The 27,380-nt window shown below is 38.9% G+C and overlaps 1 protein-coding gene across 2 annotated transcripts in view; it reads left to right on the top strand.

The window, feature by feature from the left end:
* The first annotated feature begins 2,059 nt into the window (after nt 1–2,059).
* SLC26A2 (solute carrier family 26 member 2) overlaps nt 2,060–27,380 on the top strand; it is a 35,030-nt gene continuing 9,709 nt past the window's right edge. The window contains exons 1-2 of one of the 2 annotated variants that reach the window (XM_074212653.1): nt 2,081–2,156; nt 6,575–6,768. The gene's annotated coding sequence lies outside the window, so the exon portion shown is untranslated. Of the gene's footprint in view, nt 2,157–6,574; nt 6,769–27,380 lie in introns of both variants that reach the window. The other variant, XM_074212654.1, reaches the window with a different exon arrangement.

The following is a 27,380-nucleotide window of genomic DNA, read 5'->3' as shown; positions in this document are numbered from 1 at the left end:
ATCTGGGGTAGAGTGTCTCATAAATATACATAGTATTTGTGGGAAAAGTGGCATAAACTTAGAGTATGTGAGATATGTAGGGAACACATGAGGGGAAGGTTACTGTAACTACAAGGCCTCTGTGTCTTTACTTTTGGAGTTGTCCTGCTTTAACAGCCCCTTGACTACAGCTTCTCTGCTGGGGCAGGTCACTCAGCTGGGCTCCCTGGGTCTGCTCCTCTCCAAGGCCAGGGTTAGGTCTCTTGATTTCGTAATTGGTTTTCTTTTCTGTTACCTAGAAGTTCAACTCCAGGAAGTTGCTAGCTGGTTTATCCTCTATGTGTTTATGTTTCCATAGTGAGTGTATATCTGCTCCCTACTGGATGCATCTCAAATGTGCCTTGAACTCCCTTGAACTGAGCCAGCTGGATGTGATGTCTTGAATGAACTTAGTAGCTGGATTGAGTAGCGAAACTAATAGGGTTTGGGGGCAGGGAGAGAGAGAGGAAATCTCCTTCCTGCTTCTGCTGCTTCACGGCCTCTTAACAAAGGCAAAGATGACTCTCTGTAAAGCTGTTCTTAGCTTTGACAGACTACAGAGTTTCATAAATTAGATTTTAAAAGGCATCTAGGGCTATGGACAATTTTTCTGTCAGTCAATCTGTTTCACCCTTTGACCCTCCTTTCATGTATGCCTTTTGGTCTGGGTGCAGAATTCTCTCTCTAAGCATATATATACCTCAGTCTCCTTGATTCTGGGAGATTTCTTTCCCATGAAATAGTACTATCTTTTTAAAAAAAAATTATTGATATGTTCTATTTTACATTCCCTTAATTTCCAAATGTAGCTCTTCCACTTCTACTATCAGAAGAACCATTCTTTTATTATTATTATTATTATTGTTTTTTTTAACAAATTAACTTGGGAGGGGGGGTGTAGGGGGTGGAAAAAGCAGCTCAGGAAAACCAACAGATATAGTAATGAAGCATGGCAATGATTTACACTACTCCACACCTAGTTCCCAGTCTGCAGAGCATGGAGATTAACTTTCTTGGAGTTTATTTGAAGAACAAGCTAGGTCTTTCCAATTACAGAACCTTTAGCCCAGGTTTTGTGCTTTCCATCTGGCATTACTGGAGACACCGGTTGCATTGCTTTCCTGGTTCTGCTCATTTCATTTTGTTGGTCTCATGTATTTTTTTTTAATTTGCAATTTCTTATGGTGTAGTAATATTTCATCTCATTCATGTATCGCGTCTTCTTTAGACATTCCCCAAATACATTGGTTCTTTCCCTGGAGCTTGGAAAAGATTGTCATATTGGGATAATGATGGTAATACTTCAGGTGTCCCAGGAGAACAGTCCCCCAGGCACAGCTCTTATTTTCTTTAAAGTCCCTTCTGGCTCTCCATCCTACGCTGCTTCGCGGCACTGGAAGGAGCCCGGACTTTGTTGTGGGAGGAACTGGGTATCCTCCCAGCTTTGCCGCTTGCAACCTGTGTGATCTGAGATCAATGACCTCAGAGTGGATGCTTCCTCCGGTCGGTGCTGGATGATGTTCTCCAAGGTGCCTTGCTTCTCTTAGTCTCTGATCTACGATCTTTTAAAAAAAAAAAACTTGTAAAAGGTGACTTAGATTTTAGTTTTATTTTATTTGTTTCAAATTTTACTACATGTTCTTTTTGCCTGTGTGTTTGCTTTATTGTAAGCGTTCAGGAGGGGAGGAGAAAGTGACTGGCGGCCGCCGGGAGAGGGACAGCTGGGGCTGATCAGCGGAGGAGGAGGGACGCAGCGAGGGGGCGGTGCCCGGCACGGAGCCGGCTCATTGGCCGTCCCGGCTTTCCGTCTCTCCGCCGTCGCCGCCCTCCTGCCACACACACACATTCACACGCGCGCGCGCACTCAAGCTCTCCTCTCAGACTGGACTCGGCTTCCAGGGCGGAGGCGGGGCCGGGCGAGCCTGGCTGGGCCTGGCCCCGGAGGGCGAGGGCGAGGGCGAGGGCGAGGGCGAGGGCGGGCCGCTTTAAAGGAAGTCCGCTGCCCGGCCGGCTGGGCAGCTCCGGGCTCCTTGGCTGCGGGCGGCGGCGGCCACGCGGGCTCCCGCCCATCCCCTCCCCCGGCTCGGCGGCGGCGGCGGCGGCGGCGGCGCGGGGTACCCGGACCGACAGGGACAAAGGTGCGGGGGAAGGGAGAAGGGCCACCCCGGGAGCGAGGTGAGGGCCGCCGCCGGGTGCCCTCCGCGGGCGGGCGGCCGTCCTGCGCTCCGCCCGGCCGGCCGGCACGTAGGCGGGAGCCGGGGCGCGCGGCTCCTGGCATCGCCTTGGCCCCGGGCACCAGCAGCGCCCGGGCTTGGCCAGGGGCGCGATTCCGTAGCGTTTTCCTTGGGCCGGGTGAGACGGCGGCGCGTGTGGGACCTGGGCCCGTGAAGCCCCGCGCTCCAGGCCAGCCTCAGGAGCTGGGCGCCCCGGGAAGGGAAGGGCAAGCCGCCCCGGCGTCTTGGCCGGTGCTGGGTCTGCATGGGCTCAATCACCGACGAGCAGGGCACAAGCCTCCAGCCCCAGCGCCCTCCCAGCCACCTGGAAGGCGGATGCTCTGGTTCTCCCGGTCCTACAGCCGGACAAACTGGAGCAGACACTTGTTACCCAGCTGCGGACGGCCGAGTGGGAGGGCCAGGAATTCAAAGCAGGCTCTGACTTCAAGTTCAGGATTCTTCCAGACTGCAGCCTTTTTTTTTTAAAAAAAATAGGGAATATGGAAATGTGGAAATCCAGCCTAGATAAGGGACTTCCTAGTCTTGGTTTCTTAGAGCTAGGCTACAGCCAGATTCTTAGAGCTCAGGTGATGATGTTGAAGATGATGTTTGTCCTTCATTCTTTTTTAGCTTTTTTCAAGGTAATTGGGCTAAGTGACTTGCCCGATGTCACATAATTATAAGTGTCTGAGACAGGATTTGGACTTAGGTCCTCCTAATTCCACTGTGTCACCTAGATGCCCCTGCCCTTCATTCTTGAAGACCATCAGGGGAGGTGATACCATGACAAGCATGAGGATTGGATTTGAGTGAAGGGATGCTGTGCTAAGTCACCAGCCTCAACTTTCTCCTCTGGAGCCATCTGGGTTCTGTGGCCAGATAGGAATCGGGATGCCTGGAGGGCTTTCTACCATCTTGATAACAGAGGAAGTGAGCAAGATTCCAGTTCCAAACTCCTAAATTTAGTGCTCTTTCCATCTCATCTAGCTGTACACCAGAATACATAATATCTAAGAGTGGAAGTATTCATTTAGAATTTGTTCTGATAGAGTATAAGGGGAGTCAGGAGGTTCTGAGTTCAAATATGACCTCAGACACTTAATACTTAGCTATGTGACCTTGGGCAAGTCATTTAATCCCATTGCCTTGCCTCCCCCCACCCCCACAAATACTAAGACAACCCTGTAGAAAGAAATGTTTTCTCCATGAATGGAGGGATATGATAAGGAGCAGGGCAAAGAGCAAGGAAGTAAAGAAAGGACTTGAGTTATGATGAAGATTCACTCCAGGATGCTTATTGGATGATTTGGAAATGAATAAACAGAAAACCCCCTTTTGGGGGAGTTGATTCCATAAATTATCTGCAATGACATGTTGGTCTTCATAATAGAAGAGCTTCAGTGAGACATGCAATAAAAAGTTACCTTCTCTTTCTCAGGTTCCCTTCTGTTACAAGTGTGATGAGCCTCCCCTTCTTAACCCCAGCTATTACCTAGTAATTCATGATGCCAACAAAGTGCTCTGGCTCATAGATAATGAGACAGTTTTAACTTCCCTTCATCCCAACCTTATACTAGCCAGGGTGAAGATGAAATGTTTAGAATACTAGTAGGAGTTAACTAGGGTAGTGGTTCTCAAACTCTTTTATAAAAAAATTTTTTTATACATTAAAAAATTACTGAGGAGCCCTTCCTCCACCAAAGAACTGTTGTGTGGGTTATATCTTGATATTTTGTTGTTGTCGTTGTTCAGACTCTTTTTGACCTCTTGGGATTTTCTTGGCATAGATACTGGAATGGGTTGCCATTTCTTTCCACAGATGAAGAAACAGAGGCAATCAGGGTTACCCAGGGTTACTCTCTTTTTCAAAAAAAAATTATTTATTTTAGATTTCCCCCCTAATCTCAATCCCCCCCCCAACCTCCCACAGAAGGTAGTCTGTTAATTTTTTTAAATTTATTTAAGGCAGTGGGCTTAAGTGACTTCCCCAAGGTCACACAGCTAGGCAATTATTAAATGTTTGAGGCTGAATTTGAACTCAGATACTCCTGATTCCAGGGTTGGTGCTCTATCCACTTTGCCCCCAGTCTGTTAATTTTTACATTTTTCCATGGTATATATTGATCTAAGTTGAATGTGATGAGAGAAATCATATCCTTAAGGAAGAAACGTAAAGTATAAAAGATAGCAAGATCAGACAATAATATATCAGGTTTTTTTTTCTAAATTAAAGGGAATAGTCCTCGGTCTTGGTTCAAACTCCAAAGTTCTTTCTCTGGATACAGATGACATTCTTCATTGCAGATACCCCAAAATTGTGCCTGATTGTTATACTGATGGAACGAACAAATTCATTAAGTTTGATCATCACCCTCATGTTGCTATTAGGGTGTACATTGTTCTTCTGACTCTGCTTATCTCACTCAGCATCAGTTCGCACAAATCCTTCCAGGCTTCCTATGGTTACTTTTTAAGGGGTTTTTTTTTGGGAAGGCAATGGAGCTAAGTGGCTTGCCCAAGGCCACACAGCTAGGTAATTATTGTCTGAGGCTGGATTTGAACTCAAGTACTCCTAACTCCAAGGCCAGTACTCTAGCCACTCTAGCCACTCATCCCAGGGATGTTCTTATAACTAGTTAAGTGTCTGAATCCAGATTTGAACTTAGCTCTTTCTTACTTCAGAACTGGCACTCAAGCAGTTCCTTAATAATAGTTACCATAGTAGAAATTAAAACATCCTAGCAGTATTATTGGATCCCCTAAAAAAAAAAGTCTTAGGGACCAGAAGACAATTTAAAAATGACTGAATCCAGGTCTTCCACATTTTCTTTTTTCTTTTTTTTTAGGTTTTTGGCAAGGCAAATGGGGTTAAGTGGCTTGTCCAAGGCCACACAGCTAGGTAGTTATTAAGTGTCTGAGACTGGATTTGAACCCAGGTACTCCTGACTCCAAGCAGTGCTTTATCCACTACGCCATCTAGCCGCCCCATTCCACATTTTCTTGCAATGACATTAATATGAATGGGGAGGTTAAGTCTAGGAGATGCTATCTTGCTGCTGTTGTGTGTTTTAGATGGACATTGTGGAGGAGGTGCTGATCTTCAGGCAATTGTTAGTATTTTGTGATATAGTAGCCATTTGAAGTCTCATAGTTAAATGAGGGATCAGTGGGGTATTGTTTAAAAGAGAAATGGATTTGATATCAAGGACCTGGCTTCTACTCCCAACTATGTGACTTGGTCCAAGATATTTTACTTGCTTTGGTTTCATCATTTGTAAATATAAAGGAATCTTGGGATCTGTAGTGGGGATCTTCACTGAGGTACAGAAATCTTCCCAATATGTGTGTTAGAGGCTGACTTTTGGATTTTTTCCACTATCTCAGGGCTAACTGATGGGTCTTAAGGTCAGTGACTTCCCATACAAAGGAATGCTGCCTAATAGGAAGAAAAGAACAATTTGTTCCACTGGCCATGAAGGCAGCTGAGGCAGGCACTGTGGAGGACTTAGCTCTTAGGTATAGAAGCAGTCAAGGCCATTCTCTGCATCCTGGGACATGAGTGAGGTAGACAACTTTAATCCAGTTCACTCTCCAGATAAGACATCACCCTGTGAATGTCACTGGTCTGCTTTGAAAATAAAGGAAAAAAGGGGCAGCTAGGTGGCACAGTGGATAGAGCACCGGCCCTGGAGTCAGGAGTACCTGAGTTCAAATTTGGCCTCAGACACTTAATAATTACCTAGCTGTGTGGCCTTGGGCAAGCCACTTAACCCCATTTGCTTTGCAAAAACCTAAAAAAAAAATAAAAAATAAAGAAAAAACAATTTCTGGGCTATAAACTATTCATCTATAAAAAGGGTGAAAATGAAGTCAATTCTTTGAGGAAAGAAATGGAAGATTCCTCAGTTCATAACATAAAATTTCCAGGTATGCACATGATTTAGGGCATAGAATATGGTCTTGGAATCCAAAAGAAAGAGCTGATTCATTTTCTACTTTTGACATACTTGTGTCTATGAGCAAGTGACACTGAGCTTCTGTGTCCTCATCTGTAAAATAAGGGAGTTGGAACTATGTCTTTTCTAAAGCCTCTTTCAAATAAATCTGTAATTCTATAGGTAATTCATTGGATTATTTAAAATACTGACTTATTTAAAGATTTAATATTTTATTGATTGTCTTTAGGTTGATTACAGTTGGTCTTAACTATAGAATGATTTATTTGGATAGAAAAGGGAGCTATGTGGTTAGATTATTTGGATTCCAGATAATAGTTTTTATTGGAGGTTTTTTTAATCCATTAAGAAATAACCTTGAGAGATATTGCTCACTGTTTTTTGTAGGTTCAGAGTATCATGGTTTGAAACTGGAGGGAACCCTAGAGGTCATCTAGTCCAACCACTCCATTTTACAGATGAAGAAACTGTGGCTCAGATGGGAAGTGATTTGCCCAGGGGCACACAGATAGTAGGCAGCAAAGCCAGCATTCAAACTCAGATCTTCTGATTCCAAAGCCAGCATTCTTTCCACTATACCAGTAAGTATCTTGTACATACATGTGTGGTACAGAGTGAAGGATATGAATTTTAAGTACACCTCTAAAGACCTCTTTTAAAACAAATTGATGGAAATATTGAATTGCAAGCCTGGGAAGAAAAACATATAAAAAATATTTTCCAAACTACATGTTCCACACCTTTTCCAATCCTGCTTCACTCTGATTCTTCCATATAAGGGAAGAGTCTAGCTTTGAGCTTGCTTCTTCTGTTAGAAGAAAGCAGGGTAAAACTGCAGTCTTAATTCAGTGTCTCTTGGGTAAATGATCCTTTTAGGATAAATAAAGAAGGCAGTTGTTAAGCTTTATGAACAGAGGGCTAGTGTTAGTCTTTTAAATATCCATACATCTTGAAAGCAAGTCATTTTTTATGAGCTGTTACTTTTAGTACTTTTATATTATTGTATGTGACCTAGATCCGAAATGAAATTTGTCAGTTTTTCAACTCTAGTTATTCTTTGGGTCCAGTGTTGTTAAAGGTGGGAGGGGATGTAAGAATTTTGAAAACAGTATTTGGAAGCAGAAGACCTTGGTCTTCTCCATAGCATTTTAGAAGTGGAGGGGACCTTCAAGGATATCTAGTTGAACTCTCTCATGTTAAAAATAAGGGAACTGAGGTCTTAAAGGTATTAAATCATTTGCTCAAATCTATACAGGTACTGAGTAGCAGAGCCAGGCTTTGAACAAATAAATGTCCTGTGGTTGAATTTGGTGCTTTTTTCCTCTGCTCCACAGCTTTAGCTTGTCTAGGTTTGAAACCCTGCTTGGTTATTACTAGGTTTTATTCTTGTAATAAATCATTTTCCCTCTTTGAATCTCTGCCCTCATCTATAAAAATCAAAAGAAACCCTAATAAATATTCATGAACCCTTAAGTCTTATGAAAATATCAATGAATGAAATTGTTTTCTTTTCACAATCCACTGAATTAAAGCAATTATATTTACAACAGAATGTAACATATTTGTTTTTTGTTGTTGTTGTTTTTTAGTCATGTCTGGCTCTTAATGATCCCATTTGGGTTTTTGTGCCAAAGATACTGGAGTTGTTTGCCATTTCTTCTCCACTTCATTTTACAGATGAGAAAACTGAGGAAAACAGGGTTAAGTGACTTGTGCGGGGTCAAATAGCTAGTAAATGCCTTGAGATTGGATTTGAACTCAGGTCTTCCTGATTCCAAGCCTAGACCTCTATCCACAGTGCCACCTAGCTTCCTGAATATGATATAGATGTTTTCTTTAAAAAAAAAAGTTCTAGGGCTGGTCCAATCCTAGATATTTTCTAATAAATATTATTTTTTTAAAAAATCATCTTCTGCTCATCAGGTCCCAGCTGTGCTCTAAGGGGCCCATGTAATATACTCCTTCCATAGGTTCTTAGGAATATGTATGCCCTTGGTTGGTGTCGCAAAAGTTTCTTTTGGGGGACCTGGAGCCATTAAGTAATAAGGTGCAGTTAGGGCCAGAAGATCATAGCTTGAGACATGAAGGCATCCTTGCATACTGTAGTCCAACCTTCCCATTTCACAGATTAGGAAACTGAGGTCCAGGCAAAGAGATTTACCCAAGGTCACAAAGTTCTCTCATCTAAGCTGGGAATTCAAGTTATGTTTTCAAGTCAAATCTATCATTCTTTTTTTTTTTTTTTTTGGCAAGGCAAATGGGGTTAAGTGGCCTGCCCAAGGCCACACAGCTAGGTAATTAGTAGGTGTCTGAGGCCGGATTTGAACTCAGGGATTCCTGACTCCAGGGCCAGTGCTCTATCCACTGTGCCACCTAGCCGCCCCTGCGCCACTTAGCTGCCCCTAAATCTATCATTCTTGAAATCAGTCTTTTTTTAAGTCTCCCAAAATCAAATCCCAAGAGACTACCAAATTAGTTTAGTTAAAATGCCTTTAATTAAAACAAATATACAAAATACTCATCAATCAAGACATATGATTTAAAAATCTATTTAATGTGCCAGAAATAATAAATATTGTAGGGGATCCAAAGTATAAGATAAAGTCTTACTGTTATGATAAATAATTGTAATTTTAAATGGTTCTTGTCCTCAGGGAGCTTATAGTCTACTTCAGAAGACAAGGAATAAATATATGGAAAATGAGTAACAGTACAAAAATGTTGGCAGCTAGATGGCACAGGGGATAGAGCTCTGGGCTTGAAATGAGAAAGAGTCATGTAACATTGATTGACCTCAGACACTTACTAGCTGTGTGACCTTAGGCAAGTCACTTAACCTTGTTTGCTACAGTTCCTTATCTGTAAAATGATCTAGGAAAGGGTATGCAAATTGCTCCAGTACCTTTGTCAAGAAAATCTCAAATGGGATCATGAAGAGTCAGACATAACTGAACAACAGTAACAACAACTATAATAAGGAAGTGCATGATTCTTTTTTTGTACTTTAAAAGATTTTGAGTTTTACAATTTTTCCCCTAATCTTTACCTCCCTCTTCCCACCCCCCTCCCAGAAAGCAATTTGCCAGTCTTTACATTATTTCCATGGTATACATTGACCCAAATTGAATGTGATGAGAGAGAAATCATATCCTTAAGAAACATAAAGTATAAGAGATAGCAAGGTCAGACAATAAGATATCAGTTTTTTTTTCTAAATTAAAGTTAATGGTCCTTGGTTGTGGATGGAGCTGTGAACTGATCCAATTATTCTGGATAGCAATTAGGAACTGTGTCCTATGGGTTATAAAACTGGGCATACCCTTTGACTCAGCATCACCACCAGGTCTATATTCCAAAGAGATCAAAGGAAAAGGACTTATATGTACAAAAATGTTTATAGTAGCACTTTTTGTGATGGCAAAAAATTGGATATTGAGAAGATTCCCTCAAAAGGACCTCCTCCTCAGATCAGTACTCAAATCTCTTCAGGAAAATGGGGGAAAAGCTGATGACCTTGGCTATAAGTGAGTCATAATCAATCCCTTGATAGAAAAGGGGGAAGGCAATGATTTTAACTCATTATAAATTTAGTATCTACTTTTATCTGTTTTTCATGTCCTTACCTTTTATTCTTGATCTTTTATTCACTTTTCTCAAAGAAAGAAATTTGGTATAAGGTAAAGGGGAAACCTCTACAAAGGAATTTAGACTGGAGAAATAGTTATTTCTTAATATTTTCATTGAATTAAAAATGTTATTATGCTTCCACTTAATAATTTTTACATAACTACAGTGTTTTCCTCTCAAGTTCTGTGAGTACAAGTATATAATTATTATTATTACAGATGATAAACTTGCATTCAGAAAGACTGTCCATTGTAACACACAAGATGTGAAAGGTCAGAGTCCAGGATTCCAATCCAGGTCTCCAGTGCTTTTCCCATCAAATGCCATTGTATTTCGGGACTAGAAACTTTTTTTAGCTTAATGGAACCTGCCAGGTCAAATCTTTTTTTTCTCTAAAAGCATGAGACTAAGACTTTTAATTCCACTAAATGTTAGTGACTAATTTTTCTAAGATGCCTTTTCTGATTCCTAAAGTAACTTGAGTACTATGCAATTACATGTCCTTACTGGTTTTAAATCCTTTATTTGAAATGCTATGATGTAGTTATTTCTGCATAGTTAGGTATTTTCTTAGTCTAAAATACCAAATTTCAACTAGGTTAAAATCTCAGCGATCTAGAGCTCCTTGAGAATGAATCATTCTGTTTTCAATTTTTTTCCTTTTATTCTTTTTGCAATCACATGTAAAACAAACTTAACTTTTTTTGTTTTTGTTTTTGCAAGGCAGTGGGGGTCAAGCAACATGCCCAAGGTCACACAGCTAGGTAATTATTAAGTATCTGAGGTCAGATTTGAACTCAGGTCCTCCTGGCTCCAGGGCTGGTGCTCTATTCACTGTGCCATCTGGCTGCCCCTTAACATTCATTTTTTAAAAAGTGGTATTTGAATTTGAAATTCTCTTCCTCCCTCCTGTCACTCCTCCTTCAGAAGGCAAACAATTTGATATAGATTATACATATGCAGTCATGCAAAACATTTCCAAATTAGTCTTGTTGCAAAAAGAAAACACAGACAAAAAAAAAACCCAAGGGAAAAAAATATTCTTCAATCTGCATTCAGACTTGATCAGTTCTTTCATTGAAGGTGGCAAGCATTTTTCATAAGAAATGCTTCAGAATTGCTTGGATCATTGTATTGTTGAAAATAGCTAAGTCATTCACAGTTGATCATTGCTATTGCTATGTACAATGTTCTCCTAGTTCTTTTTCCTTCACTTTGCATCAGTTTATATAGGTCTTCCCAGATTTTTCTGAAACTATCCTGTTATGTCTTTTGGTATAATTATATTCTTTCACAATCATATACCATAACTTGTTCAGCTACTCCCCAGTGGCATCCCCTTAATTTCCAATTCTTTGCCACAAAAAGAGCCACTTTAAGTATTTTTGTACAGATAAGTCATTTTCCTTTGCTCTCTTTGGAATATAGAACTAATGGTGGTATTGCTGGGTCAAAGGGTATGCAAAGTTTTATAGCCCTTTGGACATAGTTCTATTCTCCAGAATGGTTGGACCAGTTATTCAGGATAGCTAAAGTCTTACAGAAATTTTTTTAGTTGAATTTCTGTGGAAAGTGTGTTTTAATTACTCTTCATTAAGTTATTGTTTTGCCTTGCAGAGGCAGATGTAGATTGTGAGGGATATGAGTTCAATGATTTTATTTATCCCTACTCTTGTATTTACTGAATACCGCTCCCTTTTCCCTAAGTACATTCCCACTGTATGCATGGACTTTGCTACAGCAGAGCTTGAAACTATCATGATGCAGTCTTTTCCTAAGATGCTGATATGTGCATAGGTAGCTTTCTTCTCTTCTCTTCCACAGAGAGGACCTTCCATCCACCCCACCCCCACCCCACTTTTCCCTCACCTATTTCTGAGGCTGCTACCTTTAGCATCCTGTGACCATCACACATTTCTCAACCTCCAAGATCTTGCTTACCCAAAATGTTCAATTGCCACTTGAACTACTTGGCCTAGGGTTTTTTCAATAGGATCTGAGTGTACCCAGTTCCTACCTTATTTTCTTCTCTCCCCAGTTTCTCTCCTCCTTTATAGTGCCCTCTGAAACCCACTTTTAAATTTCCCTTCATCTTAGATCTCTTTCCTCTTTTATTCTTTTCATTCTTCTGATATTCAATGAAACCTAGTTTTTTCCTGAAGACACCACATATCCTGGCCCATTTTCCAAGGTTGGCTGCTTCTTCTCTCATGCCCCCAACAAATAGGGCCAGAAGGAGGCTTTGGCATATTCTTTGCTTCTCCAGTCCCACTTTTGGGTTCTTTCTCCATCACAATCACTCAGGAATTCTTAATACTTTTTAAAATTCCATCTGTGTAGAACTTGTTGCTGTCATCTCTTTCCAAAAAACTCATACCTCCCTAGCTCTACTATGCCATTTCTTGCTCTCATCACTCACCTTCAGGTTCTTCAGCTTTCCCAATTCCTCTGACCCCTATCTCCAGACTACTGCAATAACCCAAAGAAAGACTCTTCATCCTTTTAACATTTCCCTAACACACCCTACTCTTTGCTTAGTGCCCTAGGTACTCCGCTTTTGGGACTTTGAAGTACCAGGGGCTTTGTTCTGATTAAGGTTACAGAGCAGTTCCATCTTATACCTCTTCATTGTCACTGGTTTTCATCTGTATTGTTGCTAATACTGCACTCTGGATTTCTAATTTGCACCTAATTTCCTTTCTCCTGCCTTAGACACTCCTTCTCTTTTCACCATTTTTCCTCTGTTCTGTCATTTCTCCCTTTTACTTTTGGAAATGAAAGGATATCTTCATCATCAGAGATGATTTTTTATTTCTCTGCAGAAAATTGACTAGGTATATATTATATCAAATGTCCTTTCTGACTCTTCAAGATTTTACTTTGGTAAGATCACTTATCAAAGACTAGCACCTCTCCTCCTATTACTCAGAATTAGAGTTCTGGAAGAGGAATTTGTAGATTGTCTAGTTCAAAGACTTTTTGTAAATGAAAAGACTGAGTCTCAGAAGGGAAAATGATTTATTCAGGGTCAATAGGTTTACAGTGATTTGGAGGTCTGTTCTTTAGGTAATCAAGTTTTTTTTGGGGTAGTACTCATTTGTAGAAGGGTATACATTTGAAGTTATTGTTCTCAAGTGAAGCCAAGAAAGAGAACTAGATATCTTTTTTTAATTTTAAAGATTTTATTTATTTTGAGTTTTACAAATTTTCCCCTGATATTACTTCCCTCCCCCCCCCCCCACTCTCCACACAAGGCAATTTGTTAGCCTTTTCATTGTTTCCATGGTATACAATGATCCAGTTTGAATGTGATGAAAGAGAAATCATATCCTTAAGGAAGAAACATAAAGTATAAGAGATAGCAAGATCAGACCATAAGATATCAGTTTTTTTTTCTAAATTAAAGGGAATAGTCCTTGGTCTTGGTTCAAACTCCACAGTTCTTTCTCTTTGACCATTTGTCAATTGGGGAATGGCTTTTTTTTTAATTTGACTCAGTTCTCTGTGTATTTTTGAAATTAGTCCTTTGTCAGAAACATTAGTTGTAAAGATAGTTTCCCAGTTTACTGCATTTTTTTTTATCTTGGTTACAGTGGTTTTGTCTGTGCAAAAGCTTTTTAATTTAATGTAATTGAAATCATCTAGTTTGTTTTTAGTGATGAAGAACTAGATATCTTGATTGAGAATTTGAATTTAAAAGAACCTGGACTTTTCTCTCTTGATATATTAAGACCTGGTCAGTGGAACCTCTTTTATAGTAAACACTTAAGATCTCACATGGTGAAAGAGTTTTTAGTACTCCAGATCCCTAACCCCAGTGCTATGCTTCCTCTATCATAGCCTGTGTCTTCTGTTTTCTAGATGAAATTGAGAGAGGGTTTTCAGATGTAATTAATCCACTGGAAACTCAATTAAAGCAATATTAGTGATCGGATTTGTACAAGTTTATAGTAATGCTATGACTCTATCTAATTATAATTTTCCAGGTGATGTCTTCAAGTTACAATTTCATTTTTGATTTTTTTTTTAGGTTTTTGCAAGGCAAATGGGGTTAAGTGGCTTGCCCAAGGCCACACAGCTAGGTAGTTATTAAGTGTCTGAGACCGGATTTGAAACCAGGTACTCCTGACTCCAAGGCTGGTGCTTTATCCACTGCACCACCTAGCTGCCCCCCATTTTTGATTTTTTAAAAAGTTAATTTAGAATTCTATTGTAGAAAGTCAGACCAATTTTGAGAACCAACCAGAAAAAGGTAATAGTTTTTATTATATAAATTAAATGGAGGCTTAAAATAAAAAAAACCATCTTTTAAAGAAAATCATAAAATACACATCTTTAATTCTAGATGTTTTTTCTTTATCCTTGCAATAGGGAAAGAAAAATTACCTACATGTCCCTAGGCATGGAATCATCCACATGTTAAAAGGCTGAGTACAAGTGAAAATTCTACACAAAAAAAAATCTCAAAAAGAAATGGGGTTTCTTCCATAACCAATAAATTTTAGTTCTCACTTAGGTGTAGAAAATAGGAAAAAAGAGTAGCTAGCCACACACTCAGATCCCAGTCTAACTCCTTCTTTCTTATCTATTTATTTATTCATTCATTCGTTTAATTCGTTCATTCATTCAAGTCAATGGGGTTAAGTTGCCCAAGGTCATATAGTTAGGCAATTAAGTGTCTGAGTCTGAATTTGAACTCAGATCCTCCTGACTCCTAGACCGGTGCTCTATCCATTGTGCCACCTAGCTGTCCCCATCTAATTCTTGACTCCTAGACCAGTGCTCTATCCATTGTGCCACCTAGCTGTCCCCATCTAATTCTTTCTTATCAACTCTGTGTTTAAGAATTGTTTCAGAACTTTGTTCAGAATATTCTTTGCTCAAATTACTATGATTATATGGAATGTATCCATCTCTCTTAATATCATATACCATTCAAAAGTTGCTGGGGTTCTTGTAATTTTTTATTCAGTCAGGTACTACAATGATATTTTACAGACACTTCTGATTCTTTATAATTGAATCAAACTTTCATTATTTACTGGTTTCATTACATTGCATTGCAGAGAAAGATGGCTTAAAGCTTTTTTTTTTCTTCACCACATAGATATTTCTGTGGTGGATACTATCAAGAGAAAATTGGACTTTTTTTTATTTTGTATGTTTCCTTTGTGTTCATTGTTTAACAACCAGCTTTGCAACTTTTATTGCCAAGAAAACTACATTCTTGGCTAGTTGTTCTCTTTGGGGCTCCTTTTAATTTAATTGCTTTTGTATTACTACTGCTCATAATTCTAGGTAATCGTTAACCTGCCAGTATTGTGTTTGTTAATCTAGGGTTTCACAGACTGCAGAATATTTTCCTGGTCACTGATCTAAAAAGGGCAATATCCTTCCTATCTTTTATTTTTCATGTGCAGTTAATTTTATATTTTCCCTATTTTTGTAGAGAGCAGTGAATAATCCAGAATAGCAGATAATCTCTTTTCCCTTTTAAGACCCAGCTCAAGTCCTATCTCATTCAAGGAAATCATTTCTTCTGATTTCTAGTCATAATCTTTTTTTAGATTCTCATGCTTTTTATTTTCTGTCTATACTGCAGTTTTCAAAAATTACATAATGTGTTAGTATCTAATTGTTTCATACTAATGTTTTATTTGCCCAACTAAATAATAAGCTCCTTGTGGCCAACAAATAGGACCTACAGAATTGAACTTTTTTTTAAAACATTTTACCTCCAGGTAAAGCATATGGTCAATATTTCAACATAATTGGTGCCTCATTTTATGTTTATACACTTAGACCAGAGTGACTTGCCAATGACACACCCAACAGAGGCCAAAGCAAACTGCCAAATAGAACAAGTTAGCTTTGGTGTCTTCCTTCTTATTGGTCCTATAGCCCTGCCCTCTGCCTTTCTATTTCCTTTTGAGTCTCCACAGTCTTCTCTGCTTCCCTTACCCTAATATGGAACCCTGTCCAGCCTTGCTGTACCTCAAACTTCCCACCCATGGATTAGCTTCCCCTCCCATCCACCATCCACTCAGAGTTTCAGCAGATCTCAGTTTAGAAGTAACAAGATTGATTCATAGTAAGATACACATGAGAAAGAGTAACTGATTTTTAAAACTTGTTTGTGAATAAGTTGACAATGTATTTTCTTCACAAGTTTGCATAAGGTAGGTAATATAAGCATTATGATAATACTTTTACAAATGATGAAAATAAGTTTTGAAATGAGTGGGACTCCTGAGTACAATCAACACTCCATCTCCAATGTCATGCTACGTATGAAGACTCAAAGACCTCAAAGGAGCAGCTTCACTTGCCCTTTGGGAAGATGAGAGAGGCCTGGTCTTTGCTGCCTTACATGTGACTTTCTTGTGAAATAATCACAGAATTTCAGCAAGAAATAATTCTTATCATCTCTCCCTCTCCCTCTTTTATAGATGACCTAAGGAAGTAAACACCTAAGATCACACAGTCCACTGAGTTTTTAGTACTCCAACTCCTTATCCCCAGTGCTATACTTCCTCTATCATAGCCTGTGGCTTTTATTATTAAATGACTGTGTCTGTGACAATATAACTGGTTAGTTCACTAGAGAGTCTGGTGCTTGTCAGAAAATAAATTTAAAAGACTATTTTAGTGCCTGGGTACTAATGATCTATTTACACTGGCCTCCCTACCTGCCTGCCTGGTCCTGGATAGGCAGGAGACTCACTCTGCACCAACAGGGAGATCAAATTTTAGAAAATCATTGTAGGACTAAGGGAAAGTGGGTGGAAGGGAAGGAGAGTGGCCAGATGTGAGGGGGAAGAATAAGTAAGAAGTCAAATAGTTCTGGGGACCTAAGATGAATCTATCTGAGTCAGGTACCAGGGGATCATACAAAGGGGATAAGGATGAGAAACCTCAGAGGTGCATAGAAGAGATGCATAAAAGGCCTGAGATTAATGCTAATGTGTGCTTTGTACCTAACTCTGCTGCATTCATTTATTTGACTTTTACTTCCAGTTTACCTGGACTTGACTAAATACTGGGGAAAAGTTCTTTGACCCTGTAGTTATTAGGGTGATAGCTTTGCAGTAGACAGACTGCGGAGCTTCTCTTGTGTTCATTGTGGATTAGGTTAGAGCTGCTGGCAGGCTGTGATTTGTGGAACTCCTGAACCCTAGAAAGGGAGGGCAGGGTGCTTCTCATAAGAAAACTACTCCAATAAATTAGTCAAGAAGCATTTGTTAAATACTTCCTGGCAAATGATTTGCCAATGGCACACCCACCAGAGTCCAAAGCAAACTGCAAAGAACAACAGGTATCTTTGGTACCTTCCTACTCACTGCCCCCATATCCTTGCCCTCTGCCTTTAACATTTCATTCTGGGTATAAAGAACCTTCTCTGTTCCTCTGACTCCACTGTGGAGTCCTGTCTCGCCTACTGTACTTCAAACTTCCCACCCATAGCTTCAATCTCCTTTTGAAATTTCAATAAATTGCAAATTAGAATCTGTAAGAAAGTCTGATAATAATTCTGAATAAGATGCATATAAGTGTTAGGATTGTTCCTTACTGAGAGTAATTGCACCTTAAAGCTCATGTTTGTATATTAGTTGGCAATGTGTTTTCTTCACAACAATCATGAAAGGTAGATAATATAAGCATTATGATAATACTTCTATAATTGATGAAAATGAGATTTTGAGAGGGTTAGTGACTTGCCTGTGGAGACCTAGTTTCAATGGGCCATTTCCTTTTCCAGCTCAAAGTAGTATAGTCAAATGAGAAATGAGATAAGAATTAGGTTAGAGTCAGAATCCAAGTCCAGCACTATATTAACTACATCATGCTTAATTTATTATTATTTGCTATATTTGTTAACATTTATCATCATTATTAGGGGAAGTTTTGGTGTGCCAGGCCTGGAGTCAAGAAGACCATAGTTCAAATTCATCCTTGCACATTAGCTGTGTTACTCTAGGCAAGTTATTTAACCTTGTTTGACTCCAGTTTCCTCATCTCTAAAATGAACTGGAAAAGAAAATGGCAAACCAATCTGGTATCTCTGCCAAAAATACCCTTCATGGGGTCATGAAGCATGGGACACAGTTGAAAGTGAACAACAATCATCATTAAGTTAAACATATTTTTATGTACTTCGTTATATACTCAGTATATTCAATTTCCTGATGTATAATTTTTAAAATGAGATTTTTATTAGTGTTTTTTGATTTTACATTATCATAATTTCCCATAATATTCCTACCCCTAACCTTCTCCTAGGGCTTCTATATAATAAACATTTTTTTATGACAAAAAAAAGAAGAAACTTTGAGGAGCCTAGATGGTGGAGTAAAAAATAAATGGTGGTAACTCTTCCCATAATCACCTCCAAACAACCATAAAATAGCACCCTCAAATTCTGCCATAACAGAACTGTCAAAAATGGGGTGAAACAATCTTTTAACTCAAGAAAATTGGAAGATCAGCAAGAAAGTTCTATCTCACTTAGGTAAAAGGGGAGCATAGTTTAGGACAGGAAGAGTTGTAGCAGGTTCCAGTTTTAGCAAACCAGCAGGAGATTCTGAACCCTAGCATGGTGGAACAGGCATTATCAACACCAGGACCTCCCTACCCCTTCCTTACCACCCCCCCCCCCCCCAATTCCTTCCCCAGTGCCTTAGGATAACCAGGAGATTGGCAGACTCCAACTCAAAGAGATGTTTCTATATAGCCCCAGGCAAATACGTATTCTCTAGTGCTTCAGTGCAGCCACAAAAAACACAGAAACATTCCCACTGACCTCAGCGCATGACCCCAGCTCAACACCAGGTAAGCTACCAGACCCCTACAGACTCGAGCAGCACCAGCCATCTCCCTCCCCCATCACAGCACCAGGCATGAAGGTCTCCTAGGGACCTCAGGACAACATCAGTGCAACATCAGGTAAACTGCCAGAGCCTTTAGTCACTGGCATAAGAAATCTGAGCCAGTGCTCTCTACCCTGCACCCCACCCCCCACAGAGAAGAGCTCATTTTTTTTAAAAAGCCAAAAAGAATGAGCCAAAAGCAGAACTCAAAGGAAAATTGGAAGTGGTCTCAAGCCCAGAAAGTACTCATGGAAAAGCTCCAAAAGGAGCTAAAAAAATCTTATAAGGGAGGTGGAGGAAAGGTTGGGAACAGAAATGAGAGTGAGACAAGAGAATTATGAAACAAGAGTCAACAGCTTGGAAAAAGAAAACAACTGAATCTACTGAAGAAGACAATTTCCTAAAAAGTATTATTGACTAAATGAAAAAGGAAGTACAAAAGCTAACTGGGGAAAACAAGTCCTTAAAAGTTAGAATTGGGCAAGTGGAAGCTAGTGACTCTGTGAAACATCAAGAATCAATCAAACACATTCAAAAGAATGAAAAAATAGAAGAAAATATAAATTTACATTACAATATCTCATTGGAAAAACACTGATCCAGAAAATAGATCCAAGTAAGAATATTAAAATCCTTGGACTACCTGAAAGCCAAAATCAAAAGGAAGATCTGGACAGCATCTTTCAAGAAATTATCAAGGAGGGGGCAGAGGGGGGCGGACCAAGATGGCAGTGGGAAGGCAGCATTTCCTAGGAACTCCTTCCCCCCAAAACTCCAAAAGCCATCAAATCATGACTCTAGTCAAAATTTAGAGGGGCAGAATCCACAGAAAGACTGAGTGATACATTTTCCCAGTTCAAGATAACTTAGAAGTTTCATGGGAAAAGTGTGTTTCACCACTACTGGGAGTTGGAGAAAGCTCCAGTTGCAGCGCAGTCCAGGAACAGCTTGGAGGGGTGGTAAGAGAATTCTGCTATACCAGAAAGAGTGTGGAGTGAGGAGCACCGGCCACAGAACCTGCAGTGAGAATCAGGAGAAACCAGCCTGCACCTTCAGAGCACAGCCCACAAATGGTAAGGGGATCAGGGAAGACTGCAGAAATTTCTCTGCTCTCCCTGGGGGCAGGACTCTGCTGTTTGCCCACACTGTGATACAGATTGCAGTTTGGGCTTCCATACTAACATAGCTGAGCAGGGCTCCTGCTAACAGCTTCAGGGCAAAGGGAAATGCTGTGGTCATCTATATTTCAAAGCACAGGCAAGAGAGCATAAGACCTTGTGGGTGTCCCAAAAAAATCCCCAAAGCCTTGGAAGTGCTGTAAATTAGTCTTGGGCTGAGGAAATGAGCAAACAACAGAAAAAGAAGAATCCAACCATAGAAAATTATTTTAGTCCCATGGAAGATCAAGACATACTCAGATGATGACAAATTCGAAGCTTCTGTATCCAAGAGAAATAGAAAATGGGATCAGACTATGGATGAACTCAAAAAAAAAAGACTTTGAAAAGCAATTAAGATAGGTGGAGGAAAAACTGGGAGGAGAAATGAGAGCGAAGGAGAAAAATCATGAGAACCAAATCAGCAGCTTGGTGAAAGAAATACAAAAACCCCCCAAAACTACTGTTAAAAACCAGTTTAGGCCAAATGGAAAATGCAAAACAAAAGGCAAATGAGAAGAATGCATTAAAAAGCAGAATTGGCCAGCTGGAAAAGGAGATAAAAAAGCTCTCTGAAAAAAATAGCTCGGGGTGGTTAGGTGGCACAGTGGATAGAGCACCAGCCCTGGAGTCAGGAGTACCTGAGTTCAAATCCAGCCTCAGACACTTTATAGTTACCTACCTGTGTGGCCTTGGGCAAGCCACTTAACCCCATTTGCCATGCAAAAACCTAAAAAAGAAAAAAAATAGCTCTTTCAAATGCACGAAGGAACTAAAGGAAGCGGATGGCTTTGTAAGAAATCAGGAAGAAATAACTTCCAAAAAAAGCCAAAAATTAGAAGAAAATGTGAAATATCTCATTGGAAAAACAATTGACCTCAAAAACAGATCCAGAGGAAATAATTTAAAAATTATTGGGCTACCTGAAAGTCACAACCAGGAAAAGAGCCTAGACTTCATTTTTCAAGAAATAATACAGCAAAATTGCCCTGAGATCCTAGAAGGAGAGGGTAAAATAGAAATTGAGGGAATTCATTTGTCACCTTGTGAAAGAGATTCCAAAAGAAAAACTTCCAGGAATATTATAGCCAAATTCCAAAACTCCCAAATCAAAGAGAAAATTCTAAAAGCTGCCAGAAGCAAACAATTCAACTAGCAAGGCTCCTTAGGATTACACAGGATCTGGCAGCATTTACATTAAGGGCTCATAGGGATTGGAATATGATATTCCAGAAGGCAAAAGATCTTGGTTTACAACTGAGAATCAACTACCCAGCAAAACTGAACATCCTCTTTCAGGGGAAAAGATGGCCTTTCAAACTTTCCTATTGAAACAACCAGAGCTGAACAGAAAATTTGATCTCCAAGTACAGGACTCTGGTGAACCATAGAAGGGATGGATGAGAAGGGCTAACTATGAGGAACTTCATAATATTGAACTCTTTGTATTCCTGCATGGGAAGAAGATATTGATAACTCATATGAACTTCCTCATAAGAGCTGTTAGAAGGAGCATATATAGACAGGAGCAGAATATAATGGTATAATATAGTAAAAAGATGGAGTCAATAGATAATAAAGGAAAGTACTGGGAGGAAGAGAAAGGAGATGATGAAGAAAAAGTTAAGAAATTTCACATAAGAGGCAAGAAAAAGCTTTTTCAATGGAGTAGAAAGGGGGAAGGCAAGGGGGAATGAGTGAGCTTTCATTCTCATCAGAAATGGCTCAGAGAGGAAATAACATACATAACTCTCTTACCCTAGAGAAAAATGAGAAGAAAGGGATGGGGATAAGGGGGAATGGGGGAAGGGAAGGAGGGAATAGGTGATAGAAGAGAGGGAAGATCGGGGGGAGAGGGTACTAAGATTCAACACACTTTTGGACAGGGCCAGGATGAGAGGAGAGAGGATAGAATAAATGAGAGTGGGGAGGAATAGAGTGGAGGGAAATACAGCTAGTAATAGCAACTGTGGGAAAAATACTGAAACAACTTCTCTGGTGGACTTACGATAAAGAAAGCAACTCACCCCAGAGACAGAGCCATTGGAATCGGAATACAGACTGAAATTTTTTTCTCTCATTATTTTTTCTTTTTTCTCTTATTCTTTAGGTTTCTCATCTTCTGGGTGGGGTATGTTTACTCTTACAACAAAATTATTGTAATGATACAAAATAAATAAATCTAGATCCTTCACTAGGGAAGAAAAAAGATGGGGCAGAGAACTCAAAACTTCTATTTCTATTCATGTAATATGAGCATTGCTGGTAAATACTGCACCCATCTCTTTTTTTAAGCCCTTTTTGTCAGAGGCAAGTATACTTTTCTAAAGATGCTCTTTAAATGAAAACAAAGGTAGGCTAGCTGCCATCCCTGTTCTAAACAATGCAAACTGTCAATCCTTTATTTAAAACAAAATGCTGAAGACAGAGGCTGAAGCCAAGGACAAATCCAGAATATGAATTTTTAGGCTTCTGTCTATGAGGCTTCCTTCCCATTTTTTTTTCTGCCAAATCTATAGCCAAAATCTATTCCAATGACACAGACAGAGCACAGTCATCCCTTTTAAGCATTTTATACAAAACAAATACTCTCTCAATGGAAATCATGTCATGGAGGGTTAACCTAGGCATTTTCTATAGAGGCTACTAAAAAGATAGCTCAAACAATGTCCATTTGACAAGTCTGTGAATTTACTGAGCTATTTGGTTCTGGACTGAATGAGAGCTAAGTATGAAATGTCTTCACTTAAACCAAGAAAAATGAAGACACGGCACCAACTTCATTATGATAAAACAATAGGACAACATACATGAGAGTTATAGTTCTATTAAAAAAAAGTTACACAAAATTGTACATTTAAAAGTGTAAGACAGACAAGGTTAGTGGAGAATTAAAGTGATTGGAAACAGTTATCATAAAACACCATGGTACTGGGATGCTCTGAAATACCATTGGAGTCATCATTAGCAGCAGCAGAGGTCACAGGGTCTGGAGGAAGGATGCTGGCTGCTAAACCTAGAAGAGGGGGTGGGGTATTTTCTGAATCACCCACACAGCAGAAAATCAGAGCAAGGAGAGGTGAAAAATAACCTGATGTTTTTATTTCATTGCTGTTGGTTCAAAAAAAAAAAGTTCATTAGAAAAAAAAATTATCAAGGAAAACTGCCCTAATATCTTAGAATCAGAGGGTAAAAGTAGGCATTGAAAAAATCTACTAATTACTTTGGGGAAAACATTTCAAAATAAAAACTCCAAGGAACATATCCAAATTACAGAATTATCAAGTCAAGGAAAAAATACTGCAAGTGGACAATTCAATTATCAGGGAGCCACAATCAGCCTGAAAGCAATCAGAACTTAGTAGCTGCAACATTAAAGGACTGGAGGTCAAGAATGTGATATTCCAGGAAGCAAAGGAACTAGGACTCTAACCAGGAATCACCTACCCACCTTGTAGTATTATTAAGCCTAATTAATAATACTCCAAGGGGGTAAAAGTGGCTATTCAATGAAATAGAATGATTTGACCTCTTGTATCAAGACCTCAGAGAAGCCTAAAAAGGTAAAATGGGAAAAGAAAACATAAGGGATCCAATGGAGTTGAACTGTTTATATCCCTCCATGGGAAAATGATAACTTGTAATTCTTAAGGGCAGACTGGGGGAGGTGGCAGACAGCAGTTGAGGAGGAAAAAGGTGAAAGGAGAGAAGACAAATAGGATGGAAGAAGTAGAGTTAGACATAAATGAAAAAGTGAATGGAGTGAAACTTCCCATTAAAAAAAGATTTGGATAGTAGATTGGATCAAAAACCAGAATCCTACCCTGTTTACAAGGAACACACTTGAAGTAGACACACACACAGCATAAAGGTAAGGGGCTGGAGCAGAATCTTTTATGCTTCAGCTGGAGTTAAAAAAAAAGTGGGGGAGCAATCTTGATCTCAAACGAAATAGATCTAATTAAAATGGATAGAAAGGAAGAGGCATCTTGTTAAAAAGTACCACAGACAGTGAAGTAATATCAGTACTAAACATATATGCACTAAGTGGTATATCATCCAAATTCTTAAAGGAAAATTTAAGTGAATTACAGGTTCATGACCAAACAAGAAATAAAACTGCATTACAAAATATAAAATAAATTTGATTATATTAAAAAGCTTTTGCACAAACAAAACCAATGCAACCAAGCTTAGAAGGAAAATAGAAAGGTGAGAAACAATTTTTATATCAAATGGTAAAGACCTTTTTTCTCAACTATATAGAGAACTGAGTAAAATTTATAAGACTACAAGCTATCCCTCAACTGACAAGAGTCAATGGAAATGAACAGTTTTCAGATGAAGAAGTCAAAGATATCCATAATTAAATGAAAAAAAGCCCTAAATCACTTCTGATTAGAGAAATATAAATAAAAACAACTCTTGAGTTTTCACACAAATCAGATTGGCTAATATGATCAAAAAAAGGGAAATGCTGAAAGCTGGGAGAGGATCTAGGAAAATTGGGACACTAATGTACTATTGGTGGAGTTGTGAATTGATCCAACCATTCTGGAGAGCAATTTGGAACTATGCCTAAAGGGCAACTAAAATGCATATATTTTGATGCAGAAAAACCACCACTAGGACTATATCCCAAAGAGATCACAAAAAAGGAAAAAGGATCTATACGTGCAAAAATATTTATTGCAGCCCTTTTTTGTGGTAGCAAAACATTGGAAATTCCGGGGATGCCTATCAGTTGGGGAATGACTGAACTAGCTGTAGTATATGAATGTAATGAACTACTATTGTGCAGTAAGAAATGATGAGCAGGCAGATTTCAGAAAAACCTGGTAAGACTTATATGAACTGATGCAAAGTAAAATGAGCAGGACCAGGAAAACATTATGTATAGTATCCATAAACATGAATGGCTCAGTTCTTCTCAGCAACACAATGATTCGAGACAAATACAAAAGACTCACAAAGGAAAATGCCATCCAGATAAAGAACTGATGGACTGTGTGCAGATCAAAGCCAATTTTTTTTCACTTTGTTCTTTTCCATGATGATCTGTTTCTTTTCCAACTGTGAATAGTATGGAAATGTTTTACATGTTAGCCCCTGCATAACCTATTTCAAATTTTAAGAAGAGGGGAAGGTGAAAAATTTGGAGCTCAAAAATTGTCTTCACATGTAATTGGGAAAAATATTATACTTAAAAAGAGAAAAAAAAAGAAAAAACAGTCTTATTGAAAAAGACTGAAAACATGCACAATGTGTTATACCCATAGACCTTCTACCTCTATGAAGGAGACCATTTTGAATTTCGATGATCTTTATAATTTTGTTAGTCACTTTTGGTGTGTGTGTTGTGTGTGTGTGTGTGTGTGTGATTTCTGTTCACTTTTACAGTAGTCACTATATATTGTTTTCTTAGCTCTCCTGACTTCCCTTTGAATCAGTTCATCAGCACTGGGGACACATATAAGAATAACAGTAATAATTTGGTAGATAATAGTCATTTGTCAATAAGCATTTATCAAGTTCCTATTTTGTCCCAGGTTCTGTGGTAAGCATGGAAAAATACAAACATGAAAATAAGACAGTTCCTACTCCTAAGGAGCTTACAATCTAAAATGGGAAGACAGTGTATAAAAGGAAAGTGGTGGGAGGGCTGAATAGGAAAGGCACCTGAGTCAGTGTATGCTTGAGAAGTCAGATGAGCCAGATGAGAAGTGAGATGTTCTATGGTACATGAATATCATAGAATATTATTGTGCTGTAAGATATCTTTCAAGTGAACTATTAGTAACCTTGTGAAGGAATGCTCTAAATAATAAGATAAATGCTAATTAAAATAACCCGAAATCTTCAACTTATACTCTACAAAGTGGCAAAGATGACAAAAGAGAGTTCTAGTTATCTTGGAGAACTGGTGGGAAGATAGACACAATAATACATTATTAGTGGATTTGCGAATCTTTAAAAGCATTTTGGAAAGCAATTTGAAATTATGAAGTGACTAAAATGTTTTTACCCTTTGAATTAACCTACTACTAAGTTTGTACCCTAAAAGGGCCACATATACATCTAAATATTTATTTATCTATTTATTTTGGGTTTTGCAAGGCAATGGGGTTAAGTGACTTGCCCAAGGTCACACAGCTAGGTAATTATTAAGTGTCTGAGGTCACATTTGAACTCAGGTCCTCCTGACTCCAGGGCCCTATCCACTGTACCACCTAGTTGCTCCCCTACATCAAAATATTTAAAGCAACGCTTTTTATGATAGCAAAGGATTGGAAATAAAATAGATGTCCACAGACTAGAAAATGTCTAACCAGATTATAATACATGAATATAATAGAATATTACTGTGTATAAAAATGATGAATAAAAGCATGAAAAGACCTATATGAACTGAAGCAGAATGAAGTAGAACTAACAAAACAGTTTCCACAATTACTAGAATATAAATGGAAAAAAACCATAAAGCAATCCAAAGTATTAGAAAATCAAAAAGAATGGTATCCAAAAAAAAAATATGAGAAGACACTGTCATTCTGTTGTTGTGCAGAGGTGGGAAGTCCATGAATGTGGTACAGCAAATATATTTTCAGACTTTTTTGATAGTACTTTTCAGTTTTACTGATTTTTTTTTTGTCTTTAAAAACAATATTTATTGTATGAGATGGATCTCTGAGGGGGAGCCAGAGAGGGAAATGATACTGGGAAGTTTTAACTAGGGCAAAACAAGGTATCAATACAACATTATTTATTGTAAGAGGGGAGCAGTAGCATATAAGATATGTGGTCCTCTGTACCACTGTTAAAGAATTTAAAGTTGATGCCCATCTCATCTAAAGCATATAAACAGTTGGGAGCTGGAGAGAAAAGGGAAGATTTTTCTTCATAGGCTCTGTGAGAAGATGGAGATGAGTAGGAAACACAAGGGGAAAGATACCCGCTGGGGACAGTGGATCTTCATTTTGAATGACTTCTGGGATGGTTTTGAGCAAAGGGAAAGGGCTGATTCTAGTTTCTTATGATGACCAGGAAAAAATATAAAGAACATTTTCTATAAAATTCACCAATTTTCCTTACAACCTTCATGAGAATTAGGATGAGAAATTCTCCCCTCTCCCATATGATCAGTTACCAAGCTTAATTCTATTTCCATAGCATCTCTTGCATTTCCCCATCTCTTCACTCAACACAGCCTGCACTGTAATTCAGGCCATTATACCTCACCTCGCAACTTGACTGTTAAAATAGTCTCCTAATTGGGCTCCCAGCTTCCAGTTTTTCCTTCTAGTTTATCCTTCACAAAGCTGCCAAATTGATATTTCTAAAACATGGATCTGATGGTGCTATGGCACCACTTAAGCTACAATAGAAGCTATTCTAGCACTTATTGCCTCTAGAAAAAAATTAACTCTGGCAATTTAGTCGTGGGAGGTTGGATGGCCTACCATGCCTTGGGAAAGCCTCTTTATCCCTTTCCTTGGCCCAGAGCTGTCCCAGAACTCAATAAGAAGGAAGGCTTGTTCTCAC

This window comes from Macrotis lagotis, chromosome 1 (assembly GCF_037893015.1).
Source record: "Macrotis lagotis isolate mMagLag1 chromosome 1, bilby.v1.9.chrom.fasta, whole genome shotgun sequence".
Lineage (NCBI taxonomy): Eukaryota > Metazoa > Chordata > Mammalia > Peramelemorphia > Peramelidae > Macrotis > Macrotis lagotis.
This window is presented reverse-complemented; position numbering and strand designations above follow the sequence as displayed.